The sequence below is a fragment of the Chlamydotis macqueenii genome, chromosome 2 (assembly GCF_036417535.1).
Source record: "Chlamydotis macqueenii isolate bChlMac1 chromosome 2, bChlMac1.mat, whole genome shotgun sequence".
NCBI classification, from domain to species: Eukaryota; Metazoa; Chordata; class Aves; order Otidiformes; family Otididae; genus Chlamydotis; species Chlamydotis macqueenii.
In genome coordinates, this window is record NC_141557.1 from 153020233 (window position 1) to 153038404 (window position 18172).

Genomic DNA, 18172 nt, shown 5'->3' on the forward strand with positions numbered 1-18172 from the left:
ACTGCGCCTCAGAATCCACATTCCCTGATCAATCTGCTGCTTTCTAGGATCAGAAACCATGGGTGAGTACTTTTGTGTCATAAAACACACACGCAATGGCATACCGCACCTGCAGGTAAGGCATTGGGTGGAAAATCCACAAAGGACTCACGGTGCCTATGTATCACCTGGGCTGGTGCCTAAAATTGTGATGCTTAAAACTTCTGTGTGCTTAACCTTTAAGCCTCAAAGCAGCTAAACTCCACAGTTTAGCACAAGGGATGGGGGCTGGTGGCAGTGACACGCTGTCTCAGTGACTGTGCTTTTGGAGAGAGCACTGAGCTCTTGCATAGCTTTTGAAAGAAAAAGGTCTTCGGTGCTTATCTTATCCGGTCTATGGATACAGAGTGGAGGCAGGAACGGTTGTGCAATTGCTGAGCTGGGAGCCCAAACTGCAGCAGGGCAGAGTTGAAGACAGACCTCTGACCTTGTTGTTGGAGCCTCCTCGATTAGGTGGCTGCTTGCTCAGTGTGCTGGCATTTGTTATCCAGTTTTGAGATATTCAGCTCTGTGCACGTGTCACAGAGGGAACACTGTGGATACCTCAGCTTCAGCTGTGCTTGAACACTTCTGAAAAGTCAACAGGGACACCATACTATTAAATACAGTACCTCCCTGGGGTCACTCCCAGGTCCCAGTCACTTTCTTATCCAGATTGCATAAGTATTTGTTCGTTGTAGATTCTCTTTTGGAGAGAAAACTCCACCCCAGACAAAACCCAGATGTAGTTGTGGGGCTGCTTTGCTCCACAGAGCGTATACAGAACACGGAGGGGACTGCACCACTTGGCTTAAAGACCGTGGACCATCAATGGAGCAGGTGCATTTGTTGTCTGTCTGACCATGGAGCCGATACGATCCAGGGACCTTGGCAGTGCTAGCTCTGGTTGCTTTAAAGTTAAGCTCTGTAGTTTTGAGAATTAGGCGTCAAAGATATTTTGTTGCCCCAATGCTATCTTGTCTTTAACCTTACTTACGTCTTACACCTAGAGATTAAAAAGGTGATGTTGATTTTATATCACTGTTCATGCTTGGATGTAAAATTCTGTGTTCCCATTGTTGTTATTGTTAAAAGATATCCAGTGTGAGAAGAAGGAAGTCTTCTTGTTATACATTTATATTTTTTCTTAGAGAACAGTGCTTCTGAGTAAGACAAGGTTTAGTATCATGTTCTGTAAGCATGTTGTGTTTTGCAGGTGTTCAGCCAGCTGATGGCTATGACACCCTTGAATTATTTAATAGCTTCCATTTCTTTTTTCAGTAGAGTTTTATGAGAGCTGAGATAAACTATGCTCCATTTGGCCTGTAAGCACTCTACTGCATCATAGACCTCGCAAACTAAGAGTGCTTAAACACCGTGGTGGAATTAGGGGCACTGGAGGCAAGAACTACTTTGTAGTGAAGTCAATGGAAGTTGTTCTGTGGAGTTCTGTAGAAATCAATCATGCCCTTAATTGAGGGAGATGTGTGACCTGAGAGCTCCTTGATGGACGGTGTCCTTCCATGACAGCCATAGCTACATCCACCAAGGAAATTTAGATTCAGAATTGTAACATTTTGTTTGTTGCCTCTTTGTCCTCCAGTGGAAGCTGCATCCCGGAGTCAGGCACCAAGTTCTTATAACGCCAGGAATGCCACCTAAAATGATATTCGTCAAAGCTGGCATGCCTGAGGTAGCTAGTGGGGAATAGGACATAGAGTTAGCGTCCTGACAGCTTTTGGAAAATGGTGCTTCCTCTCACTCATGTTACACAGACTAATACCCTCCCAAGGTTAAGTGCTTTGATTAGCCTGTTTCTCACACACAAGAGGAAAATGGTGCCACGTCAAGTTAATAAAAAGCATTAATATTTCAGATTGCTTCCTTGGGGTGTGAAAGACAAAGGTTGAAGTCTCTCATCTCACTGAAGGAACTTGAACCGATATCTCCCAGGAGAGCACTGAAAGCCACCAGACTGTAGGCTATTTTTGAGCGAGTTGTGCTCTCTCTGCCCCAGTGAAGCTGTTCAGTTTTGTATGGGCTCATTAAATACCCATTCAGTCAGGGGAAAAAAAAACAAAAGAATGACAACAGCTCTTAGATCAGTTGCAGGAAGGGGATGAGAGTGCTTTGAGGTCCTCTTTTATGAATATTCAGATGTCTCACAATCATGCAATATCTTAATCAGGAGTCATTCAGAGAAACCCATCAGAAAGATCTGAAAGTTCTGCTGTTAGGACATGCTCATGGAAGAGTTTTGTTCCTGTCTTCTGAGGAAGACATTGAGTCTGTGGGTCTCACATGTCCTGCACGACTGCTGTAACCTAAATGCTATTAGATATCATCTCCTCTTGGGTTTCTGTTGTGTTAGAGCCATGCTGATACCTCTGTGGGACCAGGCCTCGTGAAGTGACCTAGGAAGGGGCACAACTAGTTTGTGACTTGTGTTTGGGCTTATGTGTGAAAAAAAGCATGGAGCTGTCACTACTCGCTGGCTCTGCTTAACGGCTCCAGGAGAAATATTGTAAATTCAGATAACCAAAGTATTTATGCACCTCAAAATGTGGACAAATATCATGAGACTTCTGATATTTCTAAAACTTGAGATTAATGATATTTGATGTAATATGAGAAAGATAATGAGCCTCTGGTGTCAGGAAGGTTTTATCTACATTTAGCCTGTAAACCTTTGATGACACCAACAAGAGGTGCTTCTGAACGTATGGTCTTTTGTATTCCATGTGGTGTAGCATGGCCCATCATATATTCAAGACCTGAAAATGAGAGGAGCTGTAGATCAGAGGGAGACATGCATCTTGAGAACAGAGAGGGGAAATTCTGCCTGCCATGTTTATCACATCAGCAAACTTTTTTCTAAAACTCATTGGAAGCTTTTGGCTACGTTAGCTACTTTCAACATTGTAATTTGTGACTCGATGTGATCCGTGGCAAAATAAATTTCTGAGATTGCCAAAGCCACCGAGTTTTTGACTGAGGCATCCAAGCTGTATCTCAGAAGAAGCTATTCCACTGTGAGATTTTAATTGGTGCATCCCAGCAAATGAAAATGGAGTAATTCATATGTCAGTAGAGGCCTGGATTCTTAGGAGTTGCTATCAAACTGACTTGAGCAGCAGGCAAAGCTTAATTAAAATGCAGTCTGTTTTTTGTTGTTGTTGTTGTTGTTTTTTTCTTCTTCCCAGAAAATAGCAACTATATTTCAAACATAACAAGGAAGGAGATACAGTACATGCGTCTTTCCAGCATGAGAACTACTAGTCCCTTGCATCTCTCATGCTGAGCTTCTTCTCCAGAAGCTCCACTGGGCGGCTGGCTGTCTCGGTAGCACAGTGTGTCCTTTCCTATGCAGCCAGGAATAGGTGGGACTGCTGCGTTTAGTGGAGAAACTTACGATTGCTCCTGGTGTGCAATACCTAAGCAGAAGCCATTAGTAAAGGGAAGGAGACTTTTCTTTGGCTGTTGCCATGCTGCTAATAAAACATTTAGGTATTAAAAGTAATGTGAGGTAAGCACTTCACTCCTTCCAGCAAATCTATGATGTGACTGCAGGTTACCCAGATAAGTTTTGGATGCCTCATCCCTGGAAGCATTCAAGGCCAGGTTAGATGAGGCTTTGAGCAACCTGGTCGAGTGGAAGGTGACCCTGCCCAGGTGACCCCAACCCCCCGTCCAGGGGGGTTGGAACTAGATGAGCTTTAAGGTCCCTTCCAACCCAAACCATTCTATGATTCCATGATTCTATGACTATGTGCTCATGCCTCCATTTTAAATGGAGAGGAACAGAGGAACCACTGAGCAAAGTGGCTCTCGTGATGCTAGTGGTGTCTGCGCTAGAATACGAGGCTGATCATGACAGACCACATGGCGATCCACAAAGTGGACCTGCACAGCTGGGTATCTGTGGAGTCTGCTGTCTTCATCCTGTTTCTCAGGAGCCTCGTGTCACATTTCTTATTGCCCACGGCCCTCAGCACAGATGGCTGCACAGACTGAACCTGCATCTGCCCCAGGTGTGTTATGAGTACACCTATGGGACAGGGATTTGCTGAGCAAGACAAGGAGGGAGCAGGCAGCTGAGGGATCTGCTCTGGGGTGTTAGTGTTGTGGCAGGGCTCGGGGAAGCTCGTGAGCTGGAGGTTGCATCAGTCTGAGGCAGCTTTGCATGTACCCCCCAGCAGACTGAGGCACCCGCAAAGCTGGGTGAGAGCAATATGACATCCTTGAGAGCACCGAGGGTGCCTTAGCAATGAATTTGGACTTCTAAAGAGATGAAATGGGAGGATCTATGCTTTCAGGCCTCTGGTCTCCATTTGTGAACAGAAACTACTCCTACCTGTTGTACTGAAGAGCTGCAAAGATAAATAAACCCATTAAGGTCCTGAGGTGCTCAGAGTGCCTGCTAACAAGGCCCATGGAGACGGCAAGGAAAATCGCTAGGTAAGTGCTACGTTTCCCAGGCAGTAGGAGTGTCTGAAATTGAATCAGCTTGCTGATGTCCACAGTGCTCAGGGAGGTCCTTGGCTCCTTACGCAGGCCTGCCTCTGGAAACGATGTACAGCAAATGACCTGTAGCATGCGTGTGTGCCAAACACCTTCCACAGAGGTGATTTTCGATTGGCTGCAAGCATCCCTCTCCCGTAACTCGCTAATGATGCTGCTGAGACCTCAGAGGCTGCAGCAGACCAGCTGAGCCAGGGCAAGCTGACGTCACCTCCATGAATTCGTTCCTTACTGCCTGCAACCAAGAACCATTTTCTACCTTGGTTAAACGCATGCCTAGAGACAACCTACTCAGCTTTGTAGACAAATAGCAGGTACGATGGTTGCTGTGTTAAACAATTGCTTCCCCTTTGCAGAAAGCACATGAGCATGAGGAAATGCCACTGTTGTTCCTATTTAAGAAAGCATCACATTGGTATTATCCTTGTCTTCCACTAAGCCCTTTCTGTTAGTGCCTGTAGAAGGAGAGGAAGGAGCCTGTGAACTAGTTAGATAAAAATCATATTCCTAGTAGAATCTACTGTCAAGGAAGCTTCTAGCTGGCTGGATGGCACTGCTGAGTTGGATTTATAAAGTGCTCTCTGGATAATGATGTGTGTGCTCATAATAATGACTTTAATACCTGTTAGAACTGACAGCTCTATGCCTTTGCCTTTCTGGAGACAGATGTTCTCCTGGCTGGTTACGTGGGTTGATTCCAACTGGGGAAAGAGGGTAGCGTAAGCACTGTGCTGTTCATTGCTATTTTATTCCTTTTTTTTTTTTACCTTTTCCTCCCTCCCCTCTTTTCTTTCCTGGGCTGTCTGCTAGGCAGGAGTCTGACGCGATCACATCAGCTGCTGCAGGGAAGCCCCTTGGCCCCTTGGCCATTCCAGTTCATCCTCCTGCGCCGGCTGTCAGACTATTGCTCAGGGCAGGGCTCTGAACTTGTCTCAACTCAGCAGCACTCAAAGCAGTTTGATGATGCTTTCCATCCTCACGTGTGGTACCAGCTGCAGACTGGACTTGACACTCAAGCTTACAGGCAGTGCTTGAATTCAGACAGTCCCTGTATATGTTAAAGTTGTCGGCTCCACACCAAATCCCTTTTCTTGGCTCTTTCTGTGCAGCATGGTGTTCTCTTGCTCTGATTTAAGTGTTTTATGGTTCCACATGAAGGAGATAACAGCATGAGCAAAGCTGTGGGTAAAGATAAATCATCTGTAGGGGAAAATATGAACAATCTATTTTTTGGAAAGCAGCAAGGCCACCATGCCAAGGGACCAAAGCACTTACTGTAGTGTCTGCAACAATCAACTTAAATCTGCACTGCCTCAAATTCAAAGTGATTTCAATGCAAAACCATTTCGCTGTTCAGCTTTTGTATTACAATAAACAATATAAAGACACTCCTCTAAGGAAGATGTAGATTCCCATTTTTCACCTGAAATGTCCTTCATTGTTATAAGCTAAATCCAATTCATAGTTAAGTTGAGGGAAAGACTCCAACTGACTTAAAGAGGAGATGGAGTTGTGTGCATTGTGCTCTTCAAGGAATGCACAGATTCAATGACCTAATTCTACTGAATATTCTCCCTTTTTAACATTTACAGTCTACTGGTCCTAAGAATATCCAGTCAGAAGCAGGACAGTGTTATTTTGCTAGTATAGAGTAGAAAATCAGGCAAAACAATTCCTATAGTCGATGCCATTTCCTTGTTCAAAGGTCTAACAATAAAATCCAGGTGAAGGTAGTATCTTCAGGATAAGAACTGTCATGAATTGTAGCTGTTACAACAGGAAATTAGTCTGATTTTGGATCCTCTAAAAAAATGCCTCTGTGACTGTGTCACACAACAGTTTTGTGTATTAATGAAACTCAGCAAGATTCACAGATCTTGTGAAATATCACTCTTTTTTCTTTTTTTTTTTTTTTTTCATTTCACTCTTCATCCATAAAGAACTCCGAACAATTCATGGCCTTTTAGAGTCTTGGTTGTACCTTCTTTTGTAAGTGCAGAAGGGAAGCATTACTAGTTCTAGATTTCCAGTGCAGACTAATTAAATATAATAGCGGTATTTCAAGCATGTCCTTCTGAGGCCAGCTGCATCCTGTGCTGTATTAATAAAACTGTAGCCAGCAGGTCCAGCGAAGTGATCTTTCACCTCTGTTTAGCACTTGTGAGATTGCGTCTGGAGTGTTGCTTCAGTTTTGGTCTCCCCAGTGCGAGAAGGACTGTGACAGAGCCAGCAGACACAAGCTGGAATCTGGAAAATTCCATTTCACATATTAAGATTATTATTTTTTTTTACCAAGCGGGTGGACAAATACCAGAATAAATTGCCCAGAGATGCTATGTAATCTCTGCCTTTGAAAGTGTCAAAGACTGGACTGGATATGTCCCAAAGCAAATTGATCTAAGTAGACTCGCTTTGCACAGAGGGTTGGATTAGGTGACCTCTGCAGGTCTCTTTCAGCCCAAATTATGATTCTATGATTCTCACAGGACACAGTAGAACTGCTTATTAATAATGCCTACTAGATCCAGTGAATCCAATTTACAGCTTCTTTCAACTCCATCCTGGAGTCTGATTCAGTAAGAAGTAGATAAAATCTTTTTCTTGGTTTGAAACTCTATGAAGAGATAAAACTCCTTGAGGCTCTGCTTACCTAAATACTTAAGTTCTGATTTTCCTGGACTTCAAAGGCAGAAACACTTTTCTTCCTGGAAATGTATCTGTCTATGGATACCTGAGAAAATAACTTTTCTTATCCTTGCATATATTCCAGGTCATCTAAGAGATGTCAAATCACAAAAAATGCTTCCCTGATTCTCCCCCAGCTGTGTGTACTGTGTAGGACCATGTGTACACTCTGTCCATGGTGAGCAGCACCCTCTTAGTTACTTTCCTGTGGTACCCAGGGGACCTTGTCCCTGCCCCATGATGGGACTGACAGGTTTGAGCAGTAATGCTCTTCTTCCAGTCAAGGGTTTCATTAATTCTTTTCCCATTAGAAATTCTGACATGTTGATAATGATGGAGTGAAGTCCAAAATCCAAGCTCAACACAATACTAAAATTACTGCAGCATCAGGTCTTACAAAAGATGCACATTACAAATCCCAGATAAATGCATACCTTAAGGCCAGAGGTTGCCTCCATTCTCTACTGATCTAAACAGGATTGTGAGAAGGTGCTACTCTTGTAAGCAAAGCAGTGAGAGCTTGACTCTCAAGGAATATGGACTATTTGGTACTGCTGTTTTCAGTGTTTGTGAGGAAGGGCAACTGGGTTGCATCTTCCATGCTGGAATGAAGTCACCGAGTGCCATGCATGTCTGGGGTCCTCTAGCTTTCTTGAAGCAGCCTTATTCACTCCACAAAAGAGGCTTTGAAAAGTTGGTTGCTTAGGCTTTAACTTTTTGAAAAAGGTTTCTCTGTTAAAAGCTTCTGTTTGGAAATACCAAACCCTGTGGTTGCTAAGATTAAGGTATTTGTTTCTTAGAAATGGCTTATGAGCAGAGACCAGCACGTGGATTATTGTTCCTTCTTTAGCCAGGTGGAGTAGAGGTGCTTCAAGTTATGCTTCCAGTAGGATCAGTTTTGCATGTGATTTTAGTAATGGCTTTGGGGAAGGAGGGGTCAGATCTAAATTTTTGTGTTTGTAACTCATATTGAAAAAAAAACAAAAAGCACTTACCACTAACATATTGGATTTTTAGACTGTTTTAAATGCAGACAGTTACTGTGTTTCAGTAAAAATTTAAAATATGATTTATTCTTGCATACTAATGAAAAAATGCACCATGATCAGATTTATCGGTTTTGCTTTTCTAGAACAGGAATTTTTTTTTGCCACTTTATTTCTGTGGGGTTTTTTTCCCCCAAGGTTAATGTCATATGCAAAATAAAATCTGACTAATTAACTCAGCCTTGGGGAGATTGTAAATACCTGTCAGGAAAGAGAAGATTTTTTGCTGTTGCTAGACAATGACCTTAACTGTGACCTGGAAAGATCATGCTTGTAGTTTGTGAACGAAGTCAGTAAGCGTGCTGTGGTACTTCTGCCCTTATTATGAAATACACATCACAGATTGTGTCTAATTGCACGTGGTGGTTTTATGATATCTGTAGCTACTGAGCCAAGACTCAGATGTCAGATGTCATCATTCTTGCTATAGTTAAATGCTGTTGCCATGCAATAGGTTGTTTATCTCTCCCCCAGCTTCCAAATTGCTGTGTCTTGGGTCAGTACCCCAAGTTCATTTTTCATAAATTCCCGACCAAAGTTATTAGCTCTCCCCTTTAAAAACCAGGATGAATTAATGCTGCATTATCCTCCATTCTGGGAAGCATGGCCCCAGCTTTTATCATCAACGCTAGGCTGACTTGTGCTAGATTCCAGCAGAAGGAGATTGGTGGAATTACTTCAGTAGAGAGTATCCAGCTTTTTGCTTAAATGAAGAGAGGAGCCTTCTGCTGGTGTTCAGAGGTTGCAGAATTGCTTTTTCTCTTTGGAAACCTGGCAGAAGGGAAAATAATGACTGTGGAGAACAGATCCATCCTCATTTCTTCCAGCCCCAAATACCTGTCCCTGGCTTGAGCTCAAGATGTACTTACAAGCAGGACGTGCAAATGGATATTCATGTTCCAAAAAGTTCAAGGCTGTGGTGCTGATGCCTCTGGCAGCATCGCCATTAGCGTACCGACCTTAGTACTCTCAGGCAGTCCTCCTGTGCCTACCAGATTCCAGACACCACGGTCTGTTTCTGTAGTGCAAATGGGTTCTTGTGGTGCCTATGCCTGGATGGAGCCTACTGTGATGGCCTCTGTCTATCCCTCTCCTCTCTGAGTTTCTCACATTACACATGATTCCAACAAATAGCAATATTTTTGCAAGATCTTCCCACCAGCAACACCAGAATAAGATACTGCCAAGAGCAAGTGCATTGCGCTCTGTTCCGTGTCTGTTTTTCAGACAGTCACTGCTGCCTACAGCCACTTTCTGTCTTTGGCATATGTGGTGTCAGCTGCCAGGAAAAGAACTGAAGTGCTGGAGTCCTTCCTGTATTTTGTCTCCATGCAGCCCTGTACTGCTCCCAGTTTCCAGTTTCAAAACAGTTTTTGCAGCATCTTTTGTTCCTCTCTTATGCACTTGGTACTGGCAGTAAAATGTGTGTTGTTCTCAATGTTTAGCATCAAGTCCTACATAGGGAAGTGATTTATCAACAAGATTACAGGCTGGAGGCCTGTGGAAATTGGACTCCAAGGTCTCATAATTCTTTGGAAAATGTCAGCCATGGTAGGTTTTTCCTCCCAGCGGCTGTCCATTATTGATAGCCTTATTCAAATATTAGGTTCAGATTGTAAACAATGACCACTTTCTCAACTTTATACTTAAACAGGTGAAGCTAATTCAAGTCTTGATCATCATACTCACCTCTGTTCTTTCATGTCAATCCCCTCTTCCTTTGCCCTCACAGTCTTTGTTTCTTTTATTTTATGCAAGAAAAGTGACATGTCTTTCCAAAAACTTTTTTTCATGCAAAGTGCTGCCGCAAGAAGTCATCATCACTAAGATATTCTCCTGCAAACATGGAAATGTCAATGCCTAGAACATTCTGACAACCATGACAAATGAGGCAGATAGGAGCTTGGGACAGTTGCACAGTACTATTGAATCTCTACGTCTTTTATAACTTGTGCTGCTGCTCAGGGGCTGAGAGAAAAGGATGGTGTAGTTCTCCTGGGACATTTTTAATTACTGGACCTATGTCAAGGGGAAAGAATAATTAGTACAAATGCCCAGTGTAAGATATCCAGCCATTGGGCATTTCTTTCAAGGGAGGGCTATGGGCTACATTAAGAAATGTCCGCGATGGGGTAATGTGGCTGTTCTTGAGCCTGGCAGCAAGGAATAAAGTGGTGTTTCTGTCTAACTGCCAGTGTTTCCTCCTGCCTTCTCTAATCTCCTTAGCTCCACACCAGAGTTTGCTGGCCTGTGAACACTGGTGATGCTCTTGGTTGCTAGACAGCAGGCCTGCTGAGCTGGAGGTCTTTAAACTCCCCTGGGCAACGTCAGAGGTCTCAGAGACAAAGTCAGCTGGAGGAACAAAGAAATTGAGAAACTTGAGATGTGTCTCCCTTAAAGCTTAGATAAGTACCTGGCCAAATTACTCCTTACCTTTATTGTTTTATGTCCTTTTTTATCTGCCTGTCAGGGCATTGTCTCTTTTCCTGAGAAAGTGAAAAACAGCAGGCACTGAACAAAATCAAAGTGGTTGATGATCAGTTCCATGAACCTCTTGGAGACTTCAGTCAGTGGTCACAGTAAAGCTGGCTGGTAGGGAGGGAGTTATGAAGACTTCTGACTAAGACAAGCTGTTATCTAGAAGCTGGAGTAAAATACATGAGAAATGATCAAGGGTAAAATTTCTCCTTAAATGTGCCAGCTCATTTTAGACAGGAATTATTTGCTATCAAAATAGGCATCACAGACTATCCATAAATATTTTTGAACCAGCAAATTTAGGAGGCTACTGTGATATAAATAAAATAAATTTTGAGGGTCCTGAAGCAAGAGAGATTAGCAGAACTCCTACTGACTTCAGCAGGAACAAGTTTGGGCCTTGAGTTATTTGGCTTATAACTCTTCGGCAAGACTGAAAGAAGAAGGGTCGGGGATTTTTTTGATCTAAGATTTTATTAATGTCCAACCAGGATGCTGTTTAATGTTTAAAACAAATACCGACACTCAGAACACATCAATTGTTTGGATTCTGAGCTCTGTGTTACACTTATTCTTGGACAGGCAAATTACAATGAGAATAATCATTGTCAGAATACTAATGTGATGTAAACTAATGTAGAGATATTTATTCAATGGAATGCAATTACCAGCAATACTCTATTTTCTGAACAGTGTGACTGTAATCCAATTTAGACTGTTTAACCCCTGGTGATTTGTTTCCACTCGTATTGTCATAGGCTGAAAACAGGCAGGATTGCTGGGGGCAGAAAAAGGGAGAGTGAGGGGAAATAGCACCACATGTAATCTGAGATCTTAATGACTTTACTAAATCTACATAACCACAGGGCTGTTCATCATGGCTGTGCTGCTAATTGAATTTTAAAATAAGGGTAAATCCTACACTCACTTTCTCCCAACATCATTTCATTTTCTGATGAATGCTTAGTCACCAGTTTAAAAAAAAAAATCCTTTATGGCTTTAACCTAAACTTACATTAGGACCCTGGACTTCGTACACGACAGGATTCTCAGGTACATGGTGGCAGGTGACAAAGAGGATATACAAGGTGACTTTCATGACCTTGAAAAGTTCTTACAGAAGTGTTCTTGACTGGAGGAGTTGCAGCTGGATCCCATGGGCAGAGGACAGCTTCCTTCCTTCATAGAGAGTGGGATCATGGGAAGGACAGAGCACGAGGACCTTGCTGCAGGCAATTTCTGAAGACGGAAGACCTTTGGCTAGATACTGGTACATCCGTTAGCACAGAGAAGTCCCCTTGAAACTAGCACAGTTTCTGTGCTTCTGTGAAAGCACAGGATATGTTGTCAACATAGACAGAAGTTATGAGATCTAGTCTTTAAATATAATAAGTGCTAGGGTAATCTAGTTTTAAGAGCAGGGAGGTAGTTTGTAAGCATGCAAAAATGAGCGAGGAAGGCCTCAGTGTCCACCTGGTGCAGAGTTTGCTGATGGTGATCCTGGCATTGAGCTGGGTGCAGCACGTGCAGACTGGATCCTGAAGGGTGGAGCTGGACCCAGTAAGGGAAACTGGGGATCTGGAATATTCTGTCTCTCCCCAAACACCAGAAAAAAAAGTGTTGAGGAGTGAGGATAACCATCACTGGCAGGAGAATGAGCTTATTTTCTGCAAAGCTATACACAGCTCTGATGGCTGTTCAGATGGGAAGAGCCTAGGAAATAACTATTCAGACCTTTTGTTAGAACCACGTCACCCCCCCACCAACACCTCCAGTGAAATTAGACCCTTTGGTTACCAAACCCAAAAGGGACAGAGCTGCATGGTTTCATCGCAGCGGTAGGTCAGCATGGCGTGGGCTAGGACATGCACACTGCCAGCCCTGCCTGTTTGTGCAGGACAGGGCTCTGGGTGGGTTTTTAGCTCTGCCTCCCTGGTCACCACAGCTGAATATCTCAGGGGAGCACAACAAATCAAGCAGGAGGAATGAGATAGGATGGAGGCTTTGCTAATGGTTTTGGACATGCATTTCTTGAAAGTTTGGTGATAAGATATCTCAGCATTTGATTGCCTGGTTGGTTCTGTACAGAAGGAGGCATTCACCTTGTGGCAAGCTTAGGAAGGCTGGATATCCCAGGGGTTATCCTTAGGAATGCAGTATATCCCCTGGGATTACCTTAGCAAATAAGTTATGCTTTATGTCCCCTGTGCCTGGCCCCTACCAGAGAGATGGTGCCAGTTCTTGAAGGCTCACTGATATAACCACCCATAGCTGTGGAAGCCCTAGCTTCCTAGCAACTGATTGGGGAGTTCAGTATGATTAATGATGGGGATTGCAGCAGAGAGCAGAGGCCCCAGCTTCACCATGGTTAGCACAGTGTAAATACAGGATAAGAAAACTATGCATGGCCAAAGGAATGCATGGTTGAGGCTATGGCTATCCAAAGGTAATTTCCCCAAGACAGGAAACCTTCAAGCAGAAACCATTGCCTAACTTCTTCCAGACTACAAAGCACAGAAAAACAGAGAAATGGGCCCTGAATGGGAACTTGAGTAAGATTTTCAGCTTTAGGGCATTTGCACTTTTATTCAGGTTTTTGTGTCATGTAAGCACCTATCTTGGGGAAAAGATGCCAGCTGGGGCTTGCCCACTGTATGTCTGTAGTGTTACAATGGTAAGAGAATACAGTGGAATACAGCAGGAATACAGTGGAAAGAGCCGGTAAGAATAGTACAGTTAGGAAAGAGTGGTCCTGACTCCCAGGGATTCTGCATGCAAGAGGTTTGCCAACACAAACCCGTATTTCCAACAGCCATAGGAACTTAAGCTGTGAGTGAAAAGCACACAGTGCAGCTATTATTCTTTCAAGTCTCAGTTGAGCTGTTTGCTTTTTCACTTTTAATTTTTAGTATAATTTGTCTTCTGAGTTTCCATGAGATGTCTCTCCCCAGTCATTTACCACAAGTGCTGCGGGGACTCCTGACAATGCAACGAGGGCTCACCACATCAGTGGCCTAAGGAAGAAGGCAGTTGTGTTTCTCACAACAGTTCTTACTTAGGCCCAATTGGATTTAAATTACATGCCACTAGAGGCTTTGTACAAGACATCTGTAATAGCAGAAACACCTGCAGAGCGGAGTTTCAGGATGACAAATTTTCTCTCTCTCTGGACTAACTCTCTCATCTAAGCTGGATTCTCTTCGCTGACTGGCACAGTTCACTCTATTTACAGTGGTATAAATGAAAGGAGAATCAGAGCCTTTCTTTCCCTAGCTGGGAAAAAGTTATCCAGTACATGTTTGCAAAGCTAACCTCACTGCACACTGCCCAACCACCTTCCCTTCGAAGTGCCATTGCCACTCAGCAGTCTGCTTGGCTCTGAACAAATTGAAGCATGTGGCCTCTGAGAAAAGCCAGACCCTCTTTGCCACTTCTCGTACCACCGAGATTTGAAAGGCCAATGTTTTACAGTGAAGCTGAGTGTCCATTTCTATTCAATACATATGAACTTTTAAATGAATCATGGTTTCATCTGAGCCACTTTCCACTGATGATAGACCTTCATCATTCCTACAGATTGATGGTATGGATTTCACTTTGTGAAGATTCAATGCACAGGTTTTGAGGCTATGAAGAGATAGGCCAGGATCAAGACTATGGGAAGAGTCAGCTCCCCAAGTGCAGACTGATCCTCAACGGGCTCAGCATTCTTCTTCCTTTGACATGCTTTTATCCTACTCCAGCTAAGAAAGTGTTATTCTTGACTTAATACACAAGAACATTGATTTAATTTGATTTCTACCTCCTGTTACACTCATTCTGACATGAAGTTTGATCCTGACCTTTGACTGTAAGACAGAGATGGATGAAACCTGTGATCTATCATCTTTCATACATTTGTGTGTCCGTTATCTGACTACAAGAGTTTGTTCCTTGTGTAGCAATCATCTTTAGCCTATATGACTTGAAACTGCATCCTGTAGCGGTTGGCACTGCTTTATTCATTGCTGCAGCTATGTAATTTTTTTTTTGTCAGCTGGAGCTCTTGACCATGGTTGCCATTAAATGAAAAGATTACTGTATCCAAGGGTCTTCAGACTTCGAAGAGGTAGGATTATTTTTTTATATTTTTGCACAGGAGAGGGGACTTCAGCAAGATTTGTTTCCCAGTAACTTCCTGTCTTTATCCAGCCTGCACTCAGCGTTTTGAAAAGTCCCTAGAATGATACTAAGGAGACCTGCCATGCACAGACATGTGTAATAGCCTCCCAGTAGTGTCATCTAGGGTATGGTATAGTCAATGGTAGACTGTGGTTGAGCCAGAGATTTGGTTGAGAACAGGGCTAGTCCATACCTAGGCATGGACTAAGCGTTTGATTTGTTGTTTTCATTACCCAAGGCACATAATCATTGTCTTTCTACCCATCCTCCCTTCTTTGTTTAATTGCTATATCCATGTCTTGTTGGTCATGACAGGACATGACTGGCCACTCTTTAGAGTCCTTTCTGGACAGTTCAAGAAGCTGAAGTGTAGAAGAAAACAGCTTCAAATGTTTTTCAGCCTGCAACCTTACTGTGATTTCCAGTGATTAATTCCTATTTTTAGAAGTGAACATGAAGGCTAAAATCCTAATCTGAGGCAATGGTAGGAGCTGAAGAGCCACATTTGGCACTCAATCAGATCTCAGAGTTTTGCAGTCCAAGCAAATTTTGCAGCTGGGCAAGCCAAGTGCTCTGCTGAGGCTTAAATGGGAATGTGTGACGAAAAGAGCCTATAGAGAAACAGGTTACTAGGCAGAAGGGAAAAGAAAAAGAAATATGTTATTAACATTTCAGGTTGTCCATGCAGAAGCAAAATAAGGTGGGAAATGAGGTTTTTGTGTACTGTTCACCACTGTTGTGGTCTCAAAGATCCCAGCGTGTGCTCCAGGCCATATGAGGGAGCTCCCTCCATCTGCACCCCATATCTTTGTTCCAAGCACAGTTCCTCCTCATCCTTTCCCTTGTTACTGATGGGTGTAAGGCTGCAGAAACAGCTGCAGGGGAAGTGTTTGTCACTTGTTTGGTGACAGGGTTGAACGTGGAAGAGTCCCATACTTGTGCACTGAAAGGGCTAAAGGAGTAGTCCTCACCTCCTTCTCCTCCTTCAGCAGAAGCAGCAGCTGAGGAAAGTTGAGGAGGGACATAAAGATGAAGAACTACAGAGAATTTGTGCATATCTATGCTGTGATGCACACCTATTCACTGGCAGTGTGGCCATGAGGTTTGGATCTTTTCTGCTTTAGAACTGGTGCACATTTCATCAATCTTCCCTCTAAGGCTCCATTCATAAATCACTTACGGAGTGTGAATAAGCCGTGGGGATGCTTTAATAAATGGTTCCTCACATGAAGTTTTATTCCCCAATAATAACTAGCTTATTAGTAAATCCCTAATGGCATTACTAAGGAGGTCATTATCATTATCCCTGGTTTATATCTGCAGAAACTGAATCAGAGAAATGGAAAGTCACCCACTAAGTAAGATTTGTGGATGCAAATTCCTGCGTCAAGGCAAATGCTTTATTCGGTAGGTCACAGGACTAACAGGTACTTGAAATAAATGGTTAATCAACTGGTGTAAACAGAAAGTTAAAGGACAGTGATATCTTCTTGGAAGATGTTTAAAACTACCTAGAATAGTTACTTGTGTCTCTGATTGGCTGTCAACATTTAATAGCAGTAACTGTTCATAGAGGCTGTCTTAATATACACATAGCAAATCGCTGTAGTGTTCATCTTTAGGAACCTGCATATTTTGTATACCATCAGAATTTGTGCCATCGTCTCCTGAATTGTTAAAAAGAAACTGGCATGCCATTTATTAAGTTTTTTACTCAAAGATATCCTTTTTATTCAGCTTATTCCTGACTGTTTTGAAAATCATGCTAGTACCCTTGGTTGTTTTCTACAACAGTCTATCACTGGCAATAGAAAAATCTGCTGCTGTCTCAATATGCAGGACAACAAAATGCAAAGTGGAGTTAAATCAAAATAGATGTCATGAAGGCCACTGCAATGATTGCATGGTACAAGGCAGTATGCAATTCAGTGAAAGACTTGCATGTCTTTTTCTGACAGCAACCAGGGTGGATTTCTAGTATATGAGGATTCCCTTGAAATGAAAAACTATGCCCAGCTATATATGGGGGACTGAAATACTCCTTAAGGTGGAGAGAGAAGTTTAGACAGACAGTGCTTCATGTCAGCGTTGTTTGATGATGCTGAGACTGCAGCTCCTCCAAATTGGCTCAGGCTCTAGGAATTTACAGTATTTTAACTTCAGTACAGTAAAATTTGTATAAATTCAGTACAATACTGAGCAACTCCTCAATTCCTTATGTAAAGAATGGTGGGGAAAATAGATGCTTAACCATCTGATTTAGGAACATCTAGGGTGCAGAGCACTGCATCCTCCAAGCCAACCAAGAGGCGAACCAAGAGATAAGTAGGTGAGATTGTTGTCTGGGGTTATCTGCCCTGTGACTTAGGGTCTGAAACCTCTCTTAAACTAAGGTCCTGTGTTTGGAGACTCTTCAAATACTTCTGCTGCCATTTTGCCTGTGGATGTAGTGGTGAAAGCACCCACTCAGGAGGTGGGATTTGAAGGTTTGGAGTCCTTCTCTACCTGAGGAGGTTTGACTCTGTGACTTCTGCACTCCATGAAAAAGCCTTGATGTGATAGTCTAAGAGAGCGGTGGGGTGAGCAAAGGTGCCCTCTCCTCATCACTGGGGATTCATTGCTGCAATGGAAAGACAACTGCAGAGAGGGAAACCACTGTGGCAGCCTGTGCCAAAGCTCCTGTCCGATTCCTGGAGCTCTGCTTGCTGGTCCTAAATTTTTTTTTCCTGGTTACTGTTTTTATTCTTTCAGTCCAGGCTCTCTAATGAGGAATGTGCAAAGAGTTGTGGGAGCTGTGTAGATTCCTCAGGCTGTCCCTAGCCAGCTGAATATGCAGAAAAGCTCGTGCACCATCCATGTTGCTCAGGGGAGCTGGTTAAGGTAGGATTGTGTGTATGAAATGGGCATAGTTAATGCCTGTGAAGTAGTTTAGAACAACTCAGACTTGAAGCCTCCTGCTCCATAGTGCTGCAGGATCCTCTAGGGGAATTTTTATTCCCCTTGGTCCAAAGACTGCTGGTAAATTGATCCCTCTGGTTGAGGTTTTGTGTGTGTGGATAGGTGACCACCCTCTGCAACACCGAACAAAGACGTGCAAGGCAAATACCAGCGCTCGGAGTGTGACATGAAGAATTTGACATGCTGGTAAGGAAGCCACACATCCCCATAATGACTTAAAATTCCATGCCTGGCAACGAGGTGCAGGGGTTAATTAGGCTCATAAGCTGGGGAAGCAGGGAGACCTTTGGGAAAATCTTGTAGAT